This window comes from Drosophila kikkawai, chromosome X (assembly GCF_030179895.1).
Source record: "Drosophila kikkawai strain 14028-0561.14 chromosome X, DkikHiC1v2, whole genome shotgun sequence".
NCBI lineage: Eukaryota > Metazoa > Arthropoda > Insecta > Diptera > Drosophilidae > Drosophila > Drosophila kikkawai.
In genome coordinates, this window is record NC_091733.1 from 18,907,654 (window position 1) to 18,928,782 (window position 21,129).

The 21,129-nt window shown below is 45.9% G+C and overlaps 1 protein-coding gene across 5 annotated transcripts in view; it reads left to right on the forward strand.

Moving 5' to 3' along the window:
• dpr8 (defective proboscis extension response 8) overlaps positions 1-21,129 on the forward strand; it is a 133,980-nt gene that overhangs the window by 26,884 nt on the left and 85,967 nt on the right. For 2 of the 5 annotated variants that reach the window (XM_070288276.1, XM_070288278.1), the window contains exon 1: positions 17,460-17,524. The exons of the other annotated variants lie outside the window; for them this stretch is intronic. The gene's annotated coding sequence lies outside the window, so the exon portion shown is untranslated. Of the gene's footprint in view, positions 1-17,459; positions 17,525-21,129 lie in introns of those variants that run through there. 5 annotated transcript variants of the gene reach the window in all.

The following is a 21,129-nucleotide window of genomic DNA, read 5'->3' on the forward strand; positions in this document are numbered from 1 at the left end:
CCCTTGTTGGCTTTGCCAACCGCAAAAATTTGTCACACGTCATATATGGCCACGCCCCAGTTTTGAGGGCAACGCCCCGCCGCCCACAAGCCCACCAAGCGGAACAAAAGCGCTTTATACTATACATTATATACAGGGGCATTGTCAGATCCTTAAAGGTGCCAGAGAACCATAAAGGTTCGTTTTGACAGGCTCCTGAGGTAAGGTCAAGCGGAAGAGGCCCCAGTTGACCTTTTCCAGAGGGAAGATGGCTACTTTTTAACTGGAAATAATTATTACATTTAAAGTAAAGCTTTGTTTAGCTAAGCTTGGTTGGGGAATATATATTCAAGTTACGAGAGATTGGAACTATCAGTTGATCTAACAGAAGATATCTCTACCTTTAAGGTCTGTTCTGGAAGTGAAGGACTTTCTAGGAAAGCCTCCGTTCATGACTGTTTCGATTTCCTATTCATTTATATTTATTTGTTTATTAAAGAACAATTTCCAGAAAAAAGTAAGCCCCTAGCTCTGCTCCTTCTTACTCTTTGGTGGCGCTGAAAATTTTAAATGATTTTGTAAAACGCCTAGGCACTTAACATTAATTAACGTTAATATAGCCATCCTGCTCCGCAGAGTCCCGTGTCGTGTCCGCAGGATGCGGATGCGGAACGTTGAACGCCGCTGGCCTGGCCAAGGACTGACCCGCAGGCCTCCCTGCCCTTTTTAATAACTCAGTTAAACAGCTTATGGGGAAATTTAGGGGCCGCAAAACGGGGTGGCTTCCTGTTCCTGTGTGCACTTTTTTTCTTTCGAAATTCCTTGCGGATACCGAAATTTAATTTCCTTTGTAGCAGTTTTATTGCTATTTATTATTATGATTATTATGTAGCACTATAGACATTTTATCGAGCCGGACTCTGCCGCTTCTCCTTCTCGTTATGATGGCCATAAATTTGTTTGCTCGCCCAGCTCATTGTGCCCAGCTTTCGATGGCGATGGCGATGGCGTTGTCGGTGGAGAGAAGGGTTCGATATGCAAACAAAAATATTTGCGCAAATTGTTTGGATCCCCGCTTGGGGGGGGGGGGGCTGTAAAATTGATGCCCACTGTTGCTTCGCCTGATTAAGTTGGTCTTTGTATGTCGAACTGCTTGTAAATCTATAAAACTTTATGATTTATCTGAAATTTTTCTCGAGAGTCCTGGCAGCATACGAATAGCTTGTTGGGCAAAATTCTTTCAGTGCTATGCCCACGGCTAAGCTGGCGCGAGATAGCGAATCCTTTCTGGCCACAGCTGAACCAGCTGAACCCTTGGCCACTCTAAATTAAGCCCCAAAGCATGCGCACATATGAATATTCTGGGGGACGACTGCCACTTTTTGGGATCTCGCCGCTTGAGCCAGGTCATAATTTCATCTGCTCTCTCTCTCTCTCCTCTCTCTGCTTTCAGGCCGCACAAGGACGCAGCCCCGAGGTCGTGGCGGAAAAAGTATAACCACAAGAGGTTGCAGACGGGTAAGTTTTTGGGCGGCGGCCAACGGGGAGCGGCTGCGGCCCGATAATGAAGTTGAATGTGTTGACAAGTTTATTTGCCTAATTTTTGCTCGGCACGCCATTTTTGAGTTTCCGTCTGCGGTGGCGGCAGTGGCGCTCGGAAGCCGTGCCCGTGCCGGTGCCCGCCGGGAGCGGCCTCGGTCCAAGTTCCCCCAGGGGAGGGCGGCGGCTTAATACACCATCGACACGGGGCGCGGCCCGCTGACAGGCGCCCTTCACAATGATGAGTCGTTGATAAATACGAAACGAGGTTATCCACACTGCTGGTGGTGGTGTTGGTAGGTCCGCCGCAAGTTCAATGGGAAGGCCCCGGGGGCCTACGGGGGGGTTACCCTCCATCCAACCCAAAAGCTTGATCCTTGAACCCGCCCAGTACACCCCCAGTGACTTTTAACACGGCAAATAACTCAAGTGCACATTGCTGAACATTTATGCGAGTGGAAACTGTTTAAAATCCCAAATGTGTCCGAAGCAGACATTTCAGATTTCTGATTTCTGCTCCATCGATACTGGGAGGCTGGTTTCAAGGACTCTGATGGCAACCTTGGCCGAACTTACAGCATCCAAGGGCTTAATGAAATTGCATAAAAAATACTTTAAAAAGGAACCGCACTAACAAAGCCAATCCCGGGAATGTTTTCGGCCGATGACAACTCGTAAAGGACATTCCGCAGTTATACGAGCGCAAGCCTGAAGCCTGGAGCCTGGAACACTTGTTAAGTCATACGCTCTATTCGCTCGTAACAAGCCTCAGCCTCAGCTTCAGCCTCATCCTCAACCAAGGAAACGGAAACCCACTCGGGCGCCCAATCTTCTTGGGATCTCAGGTCCTCATGCCCCCTGCTCGCCTCATTGCGTTTCAAGTGTTAATTTGAGATCTCGCTGGCATAACCAGGACACATGTCCTGCCTCCATTGTGCGGACAGCAAAGGAGAAAGGCAAAGAAAAGAAGCCAACTTCTTTGAGTCGAGAGCTGAGTCCTTTGGCTCAAACGCTGTCAGCACACACCACCCACCCAAGGACCTTGAGTGCTCCATCATCGCCACCAGCCAGACATTCCTTGCCCCGACTAGAGGGTGTCCATCTCATTCACTGTTTGAAGTAGTTTAAGAGCTTCAATTTTCCATCGACCCAGCCAAGTGCTTGCTGTAATTAGGTGATATATATAAATATATATAAACATATATGGGAGTACGTATGGAGTGCAAGTCGATGTTGCTTCTAATAGCAAAGGAGGACAGCCAGGAAACACATCGTGTATTTATATAGCATATATATTTAACCACCATCTCCAGTGACACAGGAATCTTTAATAAATCCCCGGGCAGGCTTTTCGCGTCAGATTAAGCGATTTTAAAGGTTAAGCCGAGAGTTTTCCCATGACATGGCAGTACCGGGAAATCAGCACCTGGCTGAAAAACTCTTTAAGCTTGTCGTCGGCATCGACACTGGCATCCTCGGTGCTGGTGTCGCTGTCTCATGACAAACGTTTGTCAACATTCCTTAAATTGAATTTCAATGGATTTTCCTTTCGCTCGTCAACGCACGCAAACAATGGGCGAACATTCGGTGCGTTACGTTGCGGTGTGGTGTGGTGTGGTGTGGTGGGGTAGTCAAAAGGTCACGGGCTTACAAGGGTTAGGCAGCTGCCACCCACCCATAGCCAGAGCCCATCCCACATCCACAGCTGACATCCGAGCCGGCAAACAAAAAGATCTCACGCACACCAGAGCTCCGAGCAGTCAAAGGTGTGCCCCCCCAGGCCATTGCCAGGGGCCCTCTTTTTACCTGGCGCTCATCTGGCACTTGTCTGCACTTGAAGAAAATATTATATATATTTTTTTTGGGTATATAAATGTAATTTATACATTTGGTATTATAAGATGATATATAATGTCATATATATAGAAGTTATTATTTAAAGGCTTTAACTAATTGGTAAAGTTTTGTTTGTTCACTTATAACACTTGCAAAAATATATATATTGGCATGAATTCAATAGTAATTAGAGAGCATCAGGACTTTAGACAGACTATTATATCTTGTAGAAACCAAATCAAACCAGAGAGGGCATACCTGTTAGTCGCTTGTAGAATTGAGATATAGTTTAGAATTGAGAATTGTTTAGAATTGAGATATATTCGGGAAATATTGATCGTAGTTTCTTAGAAATAATTAAACAAGAAAAACATGTTCTCTCCTCATATATTTCTCATATATTCCTTATATATTCCTCATATATTCCTTATAAATTCCTCCTTTATTCCCTTAAGGTAGTTTTGGCCAAGTTTAACTCTATTCTTGTTAGCTGCTACCTCGCGACAATGTTTTGTTTAATGAAATACCTACTTTTGAAGTGCATAAGGCGTAATTGATTGAATTGAAGTTCCAGTTCCAGTTACAGAGCCCCTTCTCGCTTTCAACACGCACACCCATGGCCAAAATATATAAAAAAAAAACAAATAAAAATAACAAAAACACAGTCAAGGGGCCCAGCCATTTTCGTTTATGGCGCATTTCGCATTTTGTATGTGCGTCGCATGGCCAAGCAGCTTGGTTAGAGACCAGCGTGAAACAGGCATGGAATTTAAATTATGTGAACTGCCCGGAGAAAGGGAGAGAGTTCTTAGAGAAAAGGAGAGAAAGAGCAGGAGGGGGAGAGGGAGAGGAAGAGAGGTACAGAGACTTGGGGAGGTCGCGAGCGGCAGCATCAGCAACAAAGCGTTAACATTAAACGCCGCTTGCTGTGCGCTGTTGCTCAACTTGACGCTTTGGTGGTCGGCTAAAATGTCAAAGGAAAAGGCAAAGCCAAAGTAAAAGTCGAGAACTAAGTGAGGTCCAACCACCACCCACTTAGAACCGGCCTACGCCTACTCAATTCAGCCTTGACATCTGCAGCGGCATTGAGCCGTTGTGACAGGCACAAATCTGGACCTGCTCTGGACCTCCATCTGGGATTTTAGGCGGAAAATTTAAACTGAAATCGAAACCACAAAAGGTTCCCAGTCTCCAAAGGGGGTTCGGGTTACAGGATGCGACAGGAGGTAGTTTCTCCAGCTTTCATAAATGGGGTTTTCCCCTTTATTCACTGTCTTGTTGACCCCTTTCTTCCTTCATTTGGATATTATTGATTTTTGATATAGAAAGTTAAAGCAACTTGGTTTCAAGGATATTCTAGAGTAAATCCCAAGCCTGATGGCTCTACAAGCCTTTTCTCTCTTCGATTTGTATTCCATCTGCTGTAGCCACATACTCAAAAATCCATCTCCAACGACGGATTACTTAAGTAATTAAATGCTCGAGTTATGAGCCTCAGTGCTTGCTATATTCTTAGTGGCCTGTGTGCAGAATATATATACTCAACTCAACTTGAAAGCGGCACAAAAAATATGCAAAGATAGAGAGAGAGAATGGAATGTAACAGTTTTCATAAAATAAATAAATAAACTTCACAACAATTTCCTCTCGGACTGAGATTGCAAATCGATCGATATCGTTGATTGAGTGGTCGAGTCTGAGGGCGGGGGCCTGTCATCAAATCTGAATATTTTATCAGTTCATCATTTCCACTTTTGTCAGCGGTAAAGTCAGGGGGAAAGGCTGCTGGCTGGGCTAAAAATAAATATTTAATAAAATTAAGGTAATTCCATGGCAGAGAGTCCCTGCAATTACACATGCTGGTCCAACAAGGCTTAAGGAAAACCGGTTTTTAAGCCAAAACATATGTTCAATGGTGTATTTATAGCCCTGAAGGAGCACCATATGGTCAGGGAATCTGGAATCTGGAATGTGGAGCCACAGAGTTGATAATAATTAGATTGACTAGCAGCCCAGAGGAAGGGAACAGAAGGGAAGTGATGTGTGGGTACAAAAGAGGATTATTTCGAATACACTCCACTCCAGCTGCACGAGGGGACTGCAGCTACTAAGCTGCAGTCCATATGCACAACATTTACTTCGGCAAAATTCCAGCCAAAACACAAACTCACTCACAAAAGTTCGGTGTCGCAGATTGTGTGAATATTTTTCCAGCTTCACTCTTTTTGTTTTCGAAACACTTTTGTCCAAGTGAGCCTGAAGCTATGAGGAAACTGGATCAGCCCCTAGGACAGTTTTCACTTTGTTCGCTTAATCGAAGCACTGTACTTCATTTTTTTGACTCAGTCTGAAGGGTACTGCGGTCAATGCAGGAATGTCAGAATATACTTGGAATCAAAGATAAACTTACAATAAGATGCGTAACGCTATACATTTTAAGTTTTAAAGGAGAGCAATACATCTCTCTGAAGTTGTAATGGAATATTAAGAGAGAGTCTGAAGCCAGCTTTATAATCGATGATCTTTGCTGGAATGGTACCAGAGGAAACCCTAGAAGATCCTTCCAGAATCGTTTAGACACTTTAAATCTATTTCTTTCCTTGAACTTCTTAGTAAATATTTTACTAAATAACACAACTTATAGAAGACATTCAACTTAGTCCTGCTCGGTGTCCTTTAAAGGCTCTTATACCCACAACCTGCCTGATCGCCTGACCTCCGACTGACATCTCAGCTTCAGGGAAGCAGGAGCAAAAGGCAGAGCACGAACCGGAGCAGGCAACATGGCGAGTGATGCATGTGGCAAGTGGTGCAGCAGAGCCATTCCTTTGGCCACTTTGGCAGCAATGTCCGCTTTATTTTTTTTTTATTTGCAAAGGCTCTGGGCCTCAGACATCTCCGACACCGCGCGTTGCAAATCATTTTAATGCGGTTACACACCACCCCTCGTCAGGAAGCCAACAGCTCCGAGCCGCTGCCGCCGCCGCCGCATCATGTAAATAAAAATTATGGAAAGTTGTCGCGGCAGCGCGTGGCAAAATTCCACATAAGTATGCATTTTAAAATAATTTATGGCAAACGAGAAGGAATGAATCAGCGAAGGATTCAGCGGGTGTTGTGGCTGTATATGGGGGGTGTCCTGGTGGGTTTTCTGTTTAAATGGACACAGGGAAGGCGACAGGGGCAGAGGGTTCGCCAGGACAAAGTGAGCTTAATGAGGCTCAACGCAGCAACATGCCGCAAAATGACGGCAGGCTGATGTGGGCGTGGCAGAGCGTAGACGTGTCCTTAAAATACAATGCTGCTGCATACAATCTTTAGTACACAGAAAGAAAAATTGTGAGGCAACTTTTTATATATACATATTTAATATCAAGAATGATAGGAGACTCTTCATTGCTGGCTTTATTTATATTTATAAAATATCCTCTTAGTTCTCCTGGTGCCACAATCTGGTCTTATGACTCGTGCGCTCCATCAGGATCAACGCTTTTTTTTTTTTTTTGAGATTAATTAATGATGCCGAATGCCTCTCTCTCTCTTCTGTCCGTTCAAGCTGCTCTCCGGCGTCAGCTTTTCCTATGAAAAATGCCCATAAAATATGAGCTTGAAATATTTATAAAACCGTGTGTGCGTTGTCCACTACACATGCGTGTCCGGCAGCCGTAACAGCAACAGCCGTAGCAACGGCAACGTGAACTGTCATTGCAGTTTGTGGCCTCTTTAAAAATATGGCCGCACTTTAAGCGACGCGTCGCCCTGCAGAAGTTGGCATTATTAACAGTACGGCCAACAGTACGGGCATGTCCTGCCATACTGCCGTACTGCCGTACTGCCATGGTGTCCTGGCCAACGTCCGTGGCCTAGAGCCGGCAGCGTAGAAATTACATTAAATTTTACAAGCGGCGAGGGGGAAGTCTCGGGCCAACCAGGGCAACAAACAACTGCAGGGTGGGGTGTCCCAGAGTGGGTGCAGAGTGGCGCCCAACCGCAGCGGCATATTGTTACTGCCCACAGTTCAGTTCGGTTCGCCGTTCGCCGTTCGCCGTTCGTCGTTCGGCTGCCTGCCAGCGTACAAATTTAAAATATTAACATAAATTTTTACAATGAGGCAACAATTTCTGGCCGCCAGCGAAGGACGTGCAAGGAGCCAGTGACAGCGTGGGCGTGGCCCCGCCTCGCACTTGCCCTCTGTGTGTGTGTGTGTGTGTGGCGTTAAATATTTTGTAATAAGCACAATAAACCAAAGGCGAAACAAGCTCGAAATTTATTCACAGGGCGGCATAGCAGAAGGATAGGAATATTCTGGACGGGAAGCGAGGGTCGCTACACGGACATATACATACATACGAATTAAGTGTCCTACCCGTACTGGCATCCTCACACCCGTACACCCACCCTCGTCACCCTCTCACCCGGCGGCTGACTGCCTGATAATGGTTCAATTATTTTTCCGCCCTATTTAACTGCAAGTAAAATGGGCAGCTCGAAATGTGAAACGCTCTCTGGACAAAGCCTCATTCGCCCATGTCCACGCCCTCCGCCCTGCTCACAATGGGCAGCCAACCTCAACGCTCCCGGATATGTTGGACAATTTTCCAACCATAGACAAGGAGACGTGCAACACATTTGCTGCCACCTCCGGACCACCTCTGCTGGACCCTTGTTGGCTTTGCCAACCGCAAAAATTTGTCACACGTCATATATGGCCACGCCCCAGTTTTGAGGGCAACGCCCCGCCGCCCACAAGCCCACCAAGCGGAACAAAAGCGCTTTATACTATACATTATATACAGGGGCATTGTCAGATCCTTAAAGGTGCCAGAGAACCATAAAGGTTCGTTTTGACAGGCTCCTGAGGTAAGGTCAAGCGGAAGAGGCCCCAGTTGACCTTTTCCAGAGGGAAGATGGCTACTTTTTAACTGGAAATAATTATTACATTTAAAGTAAAGCTTTGTTTAGCTAAGCTTGGTTGGGGAATATATATTCAAGTTACGAGAGATTGGAACTATCAGTTGATCTAACAGAAGATATCTCTACCTTTAAGGTCTGTTCTGGAAGTGAAGGACTTTCTAGGAAAGCCTCCGTTCATGACTGTTTCGATTTCCTATTCATTTATATTTATTTGTTTATTAAAGAACAATTTCCAGAAAAAAGTAAGCCCCTAGCTCTGCTCCTTCTTACTCTTTGGTGGCGCTGAAAATTTTAAATGATTTTGTAAAACGCCTAGGCACTTAACATTAATTAACGTTAATATAGCCATCCTGCTCCGCAGAGTCCCGTGTCGTGTCCGCAGGATGCGGATGCGGAACGTTGAACGCCGCTGGCCTGGCCAAGGACTGACCCGCAGGCCTCCCTGCCCTTTTTAATAACTCAGTTAAACAGCTTATGGGGAAATTTAGGGGCCGCAAAACGGGGTGGCTTCCTGTTCCTGTGTGCACTTTTTTTCTTTCGAAATTCCTTGCGGATACCGAAATTTAATTTCCTTTGTAGCAGTTTTATTGCTATTTATTATTATGATTATTATGTAGCACTATAGACATTTTATCGAGCCGGACTCTGCCGCTTCTCCTTCTCGTTATGATGGCCATAAATTTGTTTGCTCGCCCAGCTCATTGTGCCCAGCTTTCGATGGCGATGGCGATGGCGTTGTCGGTGGAGAGAAGGGTTCGATATGCAAACAAAAATATTTGCGCAAATTGTTTGGATCCCCGCTTGGGGGGGGGGGGGGGGAAAATTGATGCCCACTGTTGCTTCGCCTGATTAAGTTGGTCTTTGTATGTCGAACTGCTTGTAAATCTATAAAACTTTATGATTTATCTGAAATTTTTCTCGAGAGTCCTGGCAGCATACGAATAGCTTGTTGGGCAAAATTCTTTCAGTGCTATGCCCACGGCTAAGCTGGCGCGAGATAGCGAATCCTTTCTGGCCACAGCTGAACCAGCTGAACCCTTGGCCACTCTAAATTAAGCCCCAAAGCATGCGCACATATGAATATTCTGGGGGACGACTGCCACTTTTTGGGATCTCGCCGCTTGAGCCAGGTCATAATTTCATCTGCTCTCTCTCTCTCTCCTCTCTCTGCTTTCAGGCCGCACAAGGACGCAGCCCCGAGGTCGTGGCGGAAAAAGTATAACCACAAGAGGTTGCAGACGGGTAAGTTTTTGGGCGGCGGCCAACGGGGAGCGGCTGCGGCCCGATAATGAAGTTGAATGTGTTGACAAGTTTATTTGCCTAATTTTTGCTCGGCACGCCATTTTTGAGTTTCCGTCTGCGGTGGCGGCAGTGGCGCTCGGAAGCCGTGCCCGTGCCGGTGCCCGCCGGGAGCGGCCTCGGTCCAAGTTCCCCCAGGGGAGGGCGGCGGCTTAATACACCATCGACACGGGGCGCGGCCCGCTGACAGGCGCCCTTCACAATGATGAGTCGTTGATAAATACGAAACGAGGTTATCCACACTGCTGGTGGTGGTGTTGGTAGGTCCGCCGCAAGTTCAATGGGAAGGCCCCGGGGGCCTACGGGGGGGTTACCCTCCATCCAACCCAAAAGCTTGATCCTTGAACCCGCCCAGTACACCCCCAGTGACTTTTAACACGGCAAATAACTCAAGTGCACATTGCTGAACATTTATGCGAGTGGAAACTGTTTAAAATCCCAAATGTGTCCGAAGCAGACATTTCAGATTTCTGATTTCTGCTCCATCGATACTGGGAGGCTGGTTTCAAGGACTCTGATGGCAACCTTGGCCGAACTTACAGCATCCAAGGGCTTAATGAAATTGCATAAAAAATACTTTAAAAAGGAACCGCACTAACAAAGCCAATCCCGGGAATGTTTTCGGCCGATGACAACTCGTAAAGGACATTCCGCAGTTATACGAGCGCAAGCCTGAAGCCTGGAGCCTGGAACACTTGTTAAGTCATACGCTCTATTCGCTCGTAACAAGCCTCAGCCTCAGCTTCAGCCTCATCCTCAACCAAGGAAACGGAAACCCACTCGGGCGCCCAATCTTCTTGGGATCTCAGGTCCTCATGCCCCCTGCTCGCCTCATTGCGTTTCAAGTGTTAATTTGAGATCTCGCTGGCATAACCAGGACACATGTCCTGCCTCCATTGTGCGGACAGCAAAGGAGAAAGGCAAAGAAAAGAAGCCAACTTCTTTGAGTCGAGAGCTGAGTCCTTTGGCTCAAACGCTGTCAGCACACACCACCCACCCAAGGACCTTGAGTGCTCCATCATCGCCACCAGCCAGACATTCCTTGCCCCGACTAGAGGGTGTCCATCTCATTCACTGTTTGAAGTAGTTTAAGAGCTTCAATTTTCCATCGACCCAGCCAAGTGCTTGCTGTAATTAGGTGATATATATAAATATATATAAACATATATGGGAGTACGTATGGAGTGCAAGTCGATGTTGCTTCTAATAGCAAAGGAGGACAGCCAGGAAACACATCGTGTATTTATATAGCATATATATTTAACCACCATCTCCAGTGACACAGGAATCTTTAATAAATCCCCGGGCAGGCTTTTCGCGTCAGATTAAGCGATTTTAAAGGTTAAGCCGAGAGTTTTCCCATGACATGGCAGTACCGGGAAATCAGCACCTGGCTGAAAAACTCTTTAAGCTTGTCGTCGGCATCGACACTGGCATCCTCGGTGCTGGTGTCGCTGTCTCATGACAAACGTTTGTCAACATTCCTTAAATTGAATTTCAATGGATTTTCCTTTCGCTCGTCAACGCACGCAAACAATGGGCGAACATTCGGTGCGTTACGTTGCGGTGTGGTGTGGTGTGGTGTGGTGGGGTAGTCAAAAGGTCACGGGCTTACAAGGGTTAGGCAGCTGCCACCCACCCATAGCCAGAGCCCATCCCACATCCACAGCTGACATCCGAGCCGGCAAACAAAAAGATCTCACGCACACCAGAGCTCCGAGCAGTCAAAGGTGTGCCCCCCCAGGCCATTGCCAGGGGCCCTCTTTTTACCTGGCGCTCATCTGGCACTTGTCTGCACTTGAAGAAAATATTATATATATTTTTTTTGGGTATATAAATGTAATTTATACATTTGGTATTATAAGATGATATATAATGTCATATATATAGAAGTTATTATTTAAAGGCTTTAACTAATTGGTAAAGTTTTGTTTGTTCACTTATAACACTTGCAAAAATATATATATTGGCATGAATTCAATAGTAATTAGAGAGCATCAGGACTTTAGACAGACTATTATATCTTGTAGAAACCAAATCAAACCAGAGAGGGCATACCTGTTAGTCGCTTGTAGAATTGAGATATAGTTTAGAATTGAGAATTGTTTAGAATTGAGATATATTCGGGAAATATTGATCGTAGTTTCTTAGAAATAATTAAACAAGAAAAACATGTTCTCTCCTCATATATTTCTCATATATTCCTTATATATTCCTCATATATTCCTTATAAATTCCTCCTTTATTCCCTTAAGGTAGTTTTGGCCAAGTTTAACTCTATTCTTGTTAGCTGCTACCTCGCGACAATGTTTTGTTTAATGAAATACCTACTTTTGAAGTGCATAAGGCGTAATTGATTGAATTGAAGTTCCAGTTCCAGTTACAGAGCCCCTTCTCGCTTTCAACACGCACACCCATGGCCAAAATATATAAAAAAAAAACAAATAAAAATAACAAAAACACAGTCAAGGGGCCCAGCCATTTTCGTTTATGGCGCATTTCGCATTTTGTATGTGCGTCGCATGGCCAAGCAGCTTGGTTAGAGACCAGCGTGAAACAGGCATGGAATTTAAATTATGTGAACTGCCCGGAGAAAGGGAGAGAGTTCTTAGAGAAAAGGAGAGAAAGAGCAGGAGGGGGAGAGGGAGAGGAAGAGAGGTACAGAGACTTGGGGAGGTCGCGAGCGGCAGCATCAGCAACAAAGCGTTAACATTAAACGCCGCTTGCTGTGCGCTGTTGCTCAACTTGACGCTTTGGTGGTCGGCTAAAATGTCAAAGGAAAAGGCAAAGCCAAAGTAAAAGTCGAGAACTAAGTGAGGTCCAACCACCACCCACTTAGAACCGGCCTACGCCTACTCAATTCAGCCTTGACATCTGCAGCGGCATTGAGCCGTTGTGACAGGCACAAATCTGGACCTGCTCTGGACCTCCATCTGGGATTTTAGGCGGAAAATTTAAACTGAAATCGAAACCACAAAAGGTTCCCAGTCTCCAAAGGGGGTTCGGGTTACAGGATGCGACAGGAGGTAGTTTCTCCAGCTTTCATAAATGGGGTTTTCCCCTTTATTCACTGTCTTGTTGACCCCTTTCTTCCTTCATTTGGATATTATTGATTTTTGATATAGAAAGTTAAAGCAACTTGGTTTCAAGGATATTCTAGAGTAAATCCCAAGCCTGATGGCTCTACAAGCCTTTTCTCTCTTCGATTTGTATTCCATCTGCTGTAGCCACATACTCAAAAATCCATCTCCAACGACGGATTACTTAAGTAATTAAATGCTCGAGTTATGAGCCTCAGTGCTTGCTATATTCTTAGTGGCCTGTGTGCAGAATATATATACTCAACTCAACTTGAAAGCGGCACAAAAAATATGCAAAGATAGAGAGAGAGAATGGAATGTAACAGTTTTCATAAAATAAATAAATAAACTTCACAACAATTTCCTCTCGGACTGAGATTGCAAATCGATCGATATCGTTGATTGAGTGGTCGAGTCTGAGGGCGGGGGCCTGTCATCAAATCTGAATATTTTATCAGTTCATCATTTCCACTTTTGTCAGCGGTAAAGTCAGGGGGAAAGGCTGCTGGCTGGGCTAAAAATAAATATTTAATAAAATTAAGGTAATTCCATGGCAGAGAGTCCCTGCAATTACACATGCTGGTCCAACAAGGCTTAAGGAAAACCGGTTTTTAAGCCAAAACATATGTTCAATGGTGTATTTATAGCCCTGAAGGAGCACCATATGGTCAGGGAATCTGGAATCTGGAATGTGGAGCCACAGAGTTGATAATAATTAGATTGACTAGCAGCCCAGAGGAAGGGAACAGAAGGGAAGTGATGTGTGGGTACAAAAGAGGATTATTTCGAATACACTCCACTCCAGCTGCACGAGGGGACTGCAGCTACTAAGCTGCAGTCCATATGCACAACATTTACTTCGGCAAAATTCCAGCCAAAACACAAACTCACTCACAAAAGTTCGGTGTCGCAGATTGTGTGAATATTTTTCCAGCTTCACTCTTTTTGTTTTCGAAACACTTTTGTCCAAGTGAGCCTGAAGCTATGAGGAAACTGGATCAGCCCCTAGGACAGTTTTCACTTTGTTCGCTTAATCGAAGCACTGTACTTCATTTTTTTGACTCAGTCTGAAGGGTACTGCGGTCAATGCAGGAATGTCAGAATATACTTGGAATCAAAGATAAACTTACAATAAGATGCGTAACGCTATACATTTTAAGTTTTAAAGGAGAGCAATACATCTCTCTGAAGTTGTAATGGAATATTAAGAGAGAGTCTGAAGCCAGCTTTATAATCGATGATCTTTGCTGGAATGGTACCAGAGGAAACCCTAGAAGATCCTTCCAGAATCGTTTAGACACTTTAAATCTATTTCTTTCCTTGAACTTCTTAGTAAATATTTTACTAAATAACACAACTTATAGAAGACATTCAACTTAGTCCTGCTCGGTGTCCTTTAAAGGCTCTTATACCCACAACCTGCCTGATCGCCTGACCTCCGACTGACATCTCAGCTTCAGGGAAGCAGGAGCAAAAGGCAGAGCACGAACCGGAGCAGGCAACATGGCGAGTGATGCATGTGGCAAGTGGTGCAGCAGAGCCATTCCTTTGGCCACTTTGGCAGCAATGTCCGCTTTATTTTTTTTTTATTTGCAAAGGCTCTGGGCCTCAGACATCTCCGACACCGCGCGTTGCAAATCATTTTAATGCGGTTACACACCACCCCTCGTCAGGAAGCCAACAGCTCCGAGCCGCTGCCGCCGCCGCCGCATCATGTAAATAAAAATTATGGAAAGTTGTCGCGGCAGCGCGTGGCAAAATTCCACATAAGTATGCATTTTAAAATAATTTATGGCAAACGAGAAGGAATGAATCAGCGAAGGATTCAGCGGGTGTTGTGGCTGTATATGGGGGGTGTCCTGGTGGGTTTTCTGTTTAAATGGACACAGGGAAGGCGACAGGGGCAGAGGGTTCGCCAGGACAAAGTGAGCTTAATGAGGCTCAACGCAGCAACATGCCGCAAAATGACGGCAGGCTGATGTGGGCGTGGCAGAGCGTAGACGTGTCCTTAAAATACAATGCTGCTGCATACAATCTTTAGTACACAGAAAGAAAAATTGTGAGGCAACTTTTTATATATACATATTTAATATCAAGAATGATAGGAGACTCTTCATTGCTGGCTTTATTTATATTTATAAAATATCCTCTTAGTTCTCCTGGTGCCACAATCTGGTCTTATGACTCGTGCGCTCCATCAGGATCAACGCTTTTTTTTTTTTTTTGAGATTAATTAATGATGCCGAATGCCTCTCTCTCTCTTCTGTCCGTTCAAGCTGCTCTCCGGCGTCAGCTTTTCCTATGAAAAATGCCCATAAAATATGAGCTTGAAATATTTATAAAACCGTGTGTGCGTTGTCCACTACACATGCGTGTCCGGCAGCCGTAACAGCAACAGCCGTAGCAACGGCAACGTGAACTGTCATTGCAGTTTGTGGCCTCTTTAAAAATATGGCCGCACTTTAAGCGACGCGTCGCCCTGCAGAAGTTGGCATTATTAACAGTACGGCCAACAGTACGGGCATGTCCTGCCATACTGCCGTACTGCCGTACTGCCATGGTGTCCTGGCCAACGTCCGTGGCCTAGAGCCGGCAGCGTAGAAATTACATTAAATTTTACAAGCGGCGAGGGGGAAGTCTCGGGCCAACCAGGGCAACAAACAACTGCAGGGTGGGGTGTCCCAGAGTGGGTGCAGAGTGGCGCCCAACCGCAGCGGCATATTGTTACTGCCCACAGTTCAGTTCGGTTCGCCGTTCGCCGTTCGCCGTTCGTCGTTCGGCTGCCTGCCAGCGTACAAATTTAAAATATTAACATAAATTTTTACAATGAGGCAACAATTTCTGGCCGCCAGCGAAGGACGTGCAAGGAGCCAGTGACAGCGTGGGCGTGGCCCCGCCTCGCACTTGCCCTCTGTGTGTGTGTGTGTGTGTGGCGTTAAATATTTTGTAATAAGCACAATAAACCAAAGGCGAAACAAGCTCGAAATTTATTCACAGGGCGGCATAGCAGAAGGATAGGAATATTCTGGACGGGAAGCGAGGGTCGCTACACGGACATATACATACATACGAATTAAGTGTCCTACCCGTACTGGCATCCTCACACCCGTACACCCACCCTCGTCACCCTCTCACCCGGCGGCTGACTGCCTGATAATGGTTCAATTATTTTTCCGCCCTATTTAACTGCAAGTAAAATGGGCAGCTCGAAATGTGAAACGCTCTCTGGACAAAGCCTCATTCGCCCATGTCCACGCCCTCCGCCCTGCTCACAATGGGCAGCCAACCTCAACGCTCCCGGATATGTTGGACAATTTTCCAACCATAGACAAGGAGACGTGCAACACATTTGCTGCCACCTCCGGACCACCTCTGCTGGACCCTTGTTGGCTTTGCCAACCGCAAAAATTTGTCACACGTCATATATGGCCACGCCCCAGTTTTGAGGGCAACGCCCCGCCGCCCACAAGCCCACCAAGCGGAACAAAAGCGCTTTATACTATACATTATATACAGGGGCATTGTCAGATCCTTAAAGGTGCCAGAGAACCATAAAGGTTCGTTTTGACAGGCTCCTGAGGTAAGGTCAAGCGGAAGAGGCCCCAGTTGACCTTTTCCAGAGGGAAGATGGCTACTTTTTAACTGGAAATAATTATTACATTTAAAGTAAAGCTTTGTTTAGCTAAGCTTGGTTGGGGAATATATATTCAAGTTACGAGAGATTGGAACTATCAGTTGATCTAACAGAAGATATCTCTACCTTTAAGGTCTGTTCTGGAAGTGAAGGACTTTCTAGGAAAGCCTCCGTTCATGACTGTTTCGATTTCCTATTCATTTATATTTATTTGTTTATTAAAGAACAATTTCCAGAAAAAAGTAAGCCCCTAGCTCTGCTCCTTCTTACTCTTTGGTGGCGCTGAAAATTTTAAATGATTTTGTAAAACGCCTAGGCACTTAACATTAATTAACGTTAATATAGCCATCCTGCTCCGCAGAGTCCCGTGTCGTGTCCGCAGGATGCGGATGCGGAACGTTGAACGCCGCTGGCCTGGCCAAGGACTGACCCGCAGGCCTCCCTGCCCTTTTTAATAACTCAGTTAAACAGCTTATGGGGAAATTTAGGGGCCGCAAAACGGGGTGGCTTCCTGTTCCTGTGTGCACTTTTTTTCTTTCGAAATTCCTTGCGGATACCGAAATTTAATTTCCTTTGTAGCAGTTTTATTGCTATTTATTATTATGATTATTATGTAGCACTATAGACATTTTATCGAGCCGGACTCTGCCGCTTCTCCTTCTCGTTATGATGGCCATAAATTTGTTTGCTCGCCCAGCTCATTGTGCCCAGCTTTCGATGGCGATGGCGATGGCGTTGTCGGTGGAGAGAAGGGTTCGATATGCAAACAAAAATATTTGCGCAAATTGTTTGGATCCCCGCTTGGGGGGGGGGGGGCTGTAAAATTGATGCCCACTGTTGCTTCGCCTGATTAAGTTGGTCTTTGTATGTCGAACTGCTTGTAAATCTATAAAACTTTATGATTTATCTGAAATTTTTCTCGAGAGTCCTGGCAGCATACGAATAGCTTGTTGGGCAAAATTCTTTCAGTGCTATGCCCACGGCTAAGCTGGCGCGAGATAGCGAATCCTTTCTGGCCACAGCTGAACCAGCTGAACCCTTGGCCACTCTAAATTAAGCCCCAAAGCATGCGCACATATGAATATTCTGGGGGACGACTGCCACTTTTTGGGATCTCGCCGCTTGAGCCAGGTCATAATTTCATCTGCTCTCTCTCTCTCTCCTCTCTCTGCTTTCAGGCCGCACAAGGACGCAGCCCCGAGGTCGTGGCGGAAAAAGTATAACCACAAGAGGTTGCAGACGGGTAAGTTTTTGGGCGGCGGCCAACGGGGAGCGGCTGCGGCCCGATAATGAAGTTGAATGTGTTGACAAGTTTATTTGCCTAATTTTTGCTCGGCACGCCATTTTTGAGTTTCCGTCTGCGGTGGCGGCAGTGGCGCTCGGAAGCCGTGCCCGTGCCGGTGCCCGCCGGGAGCGGCCTCGGTCCAAGTTCCCCCAGGGGAGGGCGGCGGCTTAATACACCATCGACACGGGGCGCGGCCCGCTGACAGGCGCCCTTCACAATGATGAGTCGTTGATAAATACGAAACGAGGTTATCCACACTGCTGGTGGTGGTGTTGGTAGGTCCGCCGCAAGTTCAATGGGAAGGCCCCGGGGGCCTACGGGGGGGTTACCCTCCATCCAACCCAAAAGCTTGATCCTTGAACCCGCCCAGTACACCCCCAGTGACTTTTAACACGGCAAATAACTCAAGTGCACATTGCTGAACATTTATGCGAGTGGAAACTGTTTAAAATCCCAAATGTGTCCGAAGCAGACATTTCAGATTTCTGATTTCTGCTCCATCGATACTGGGAGGCTGGTTTCAAGGACTCTGATGGCAACCTTGGCCGAACTTACAGCATCCAAGGGCTTAATGAAATTGCATAAATATCCCAAAATTCCAGCATGAATAACAGGTGAGGGGCGTACGGGTTATTTTTCGTTAATTTCCCATACAGAGGACCTTGTGAAAAACAGACTTTTGGAAAATATTGAAGAACACTTGGCTATGAGAAAGGCAAACCACAAATGTGGTTGGACATTAAGAGCAGCAGAGAGGGTTAGTTCTCTGATCCGGACAAGGACAAGGGCAAAAGGGGCTTCCCAGGAATCAATACCTTGTGTGTGGCACTCGACTAGGGAGCCCTCTATGGCGCCCAAGCCTAGAAAAACCTCTTTGGGCCACCACCAACGCCACCCAAGCCAATTAGAGCGCTTTGACGCCGCCCCGGGTCATTTTGCGTGCCATTTGCTTATTTTGCTTTATGCATTTCATTTCCCAAATTGCGGTCATAATTTTGTAGCTCAGGGCCTGCCCTTTGTGGCGGGCAGTTGGTGGAAGGGTTCGCTCAGCGTGTCAATCAAAGGACTCGTTCGAGAGCGGGTGAGTGAAAGTGAGTGGGCAGAATTTACTCTTTACCCGGACTTCCTTCAGCTCACTTCGCCAGCAGAGTATCCTTGGGGCGACTTGTTGACATTTTTTTCCATTAGCTTTGGCACCCACCCTTTGGGTAATAAAATAATTATTCATTATGAACTGGCCTGAACGCGTGTAAATATTTAATTAAAGCAATACGAGCACTGACCTGGCAATGGGCGAACAACAATGTTTGATATACGATCCTGGGCATAGAAACCAGTTGGAAGAACTTTGCGTAGGGATATGCAGAGGGCTGCCAACCGGTCACATTAAGTACATTATGCACTTGTTTCGGACAAACTGTCAGGATCTTCTGTAGGTCCTGGCTCCAGTATCCTACATCTGGCCCACATCTGGCAGCTGCATATATTAGCCAAGTTTCGGTCTCTTTCTGGGTCTTGCATGTGGCTATGCCTGGGAAGTTCGCCCAACGGAAACGGAAATAATTTGTCATTTTACTTCTCCATTTTATGATTATTTATTTTATTCCAGCGTTTTGCTGGCTTCAGCTTAACAAGGATATCGCGTCACAGGCAGAGCTTTCCCCAAGGGGGCGACAGCTATCGAGGGATCCACAGTGGCTCACACATACATTAGCATTAGTTTTCGGCCACGCCAGTCGACTTCCTTCCGTCAGACGTCAGGAGGCGTCAGGCGCAGGACGATGGCCGACGAGCCAGGACTGTGGGTGTAATGTGGGGCAACTGGCGTTTCAAGTGCCACAAATTGTTGCACGCCAGGCAGGACTGGGAAAAATCAAGGGATTCCTTTATAGACTGTTTCTTAATTTATCTTTAAAGTTTAAGAGCATTTACGGTGATGTAAATGTTAACAATTGACAACAATTTTGAATGAATTGTGAATATATTTCATATTTCATTTTTTATTATATATATTTGGCCTCTGTATTGTTTCCCGATGATAATGATGATGAAGAGTGACACTTAAATGTAATGGTATTCAATGGACAATTGCTAGTTAAATTATCCAATGGTGTCCGTCTTTGGCTGCTCCCCAGCCACTGTGCCGACTCTCTGATGCCTGGGCATATCGCTTACAGGCGCATACTTAGTGGGCTGCCGCCAGTCGCCTTGTTGTCCCTGTCACATTGCCTCCTTTTTTAGCCTGTTTTGACCACATTTCTGTCGTCGTCGCTGTCGCTGTCGCTGTCGTTGTCGTTGTCGTTGTCCTACTGGCTTGTGCGTGAAACAACAACTTTGTGCGTAATTTTCAGCCCTCTTCAGCGTCCTGCCTCTCCCCCGGAGCGTGCGTGCGTCCGTGTGTGTTTGTTGTCCCTTTATTTATGGGCTCGCTTAGGCTGTGTCCGGGGGCCTCAGGTTTAGTTTCGCATCCAGTTACTGGACCACCACTTGCCGATTCTGTGGCTGACCACTGATACAGTGATTTTTCATGCGATGATTAATTAACTCAAGTCCCAAGCTGGGCAGGCATTTGGCCATTATTTAGAGCCAACGCCAACGCCCATAAATATTTAGGCCAATCGAGGTGAGGCGAGTTGAGGTGCGACTAGGTAAGTGCGAGAGGTGGGCGAGCCTCTGCGGCTGGCGGTTAGCGGCCGGCGGCGTGTTTAATTTCCACTTGAGCACCTCCAGTGCCGCTGAAAAACGCAAAGCAAATTGAAAAAAGTAAAAAGAAAAGCGAAGCAGAGAAAATACATAACGGAGAGCAAAGCAAATTACTCTTAATGAGTTGGAAAATGCAAACAAAGCGCTGCATAAAGTTGGCAGAAATCACACAACCGCCCGGCGACTGCCGGCCAAAGTGTGCTGAATAATAAATGAAGGCCTCCTTTCGCCAGGAAGCGCGGCCGGATATTACAATACAAAACGAGCCGCAGGAGGACCGACCAGTGACGGCCAAAAGGAATCAAATTAATGCATACAGTTGAGTAAAAACTATGAGCTATGTGGGCAAATGGAAATGGTTATAAAAATCAAGGGGAGCGTGGGGTCATGACCCCCAGTGACACGACTTTGTGGCACATTGTTTGCATTATATTTGAATTTTATTAAAAAGCAAAGTCAAGACAAAGTCAAAGAAGTCCCCCCCCAGGAATGCCGACAATCTGGCACAGTATCCCTTTGATCGGTAAGCAGGTGAAATTCAATTGAATTGGCTGCGGGAAGTGGAAGGACAACAATGCAGCAGGCACTTGTCAGGATCGTAATCAAACCAGCAAGAGGACTAGGACTTGGACTTGGTCACCAACTCGAATCCTTTGTGGACTTGACAAATGCCTTTACTTCCTTTTGTAGCGATTTACACAAGTTATATGAGCTAATATTCTATTAAAAATGTTTAAAGGTAACCTTATACTTTTTCTTAATACTTATTTTAATTATTTATATATATACATACCATATAGTTGGTGTAACTATTTTTTAAGCCTAAAGAGTGATTAATATTGTCCCATCCAAGACTTCTT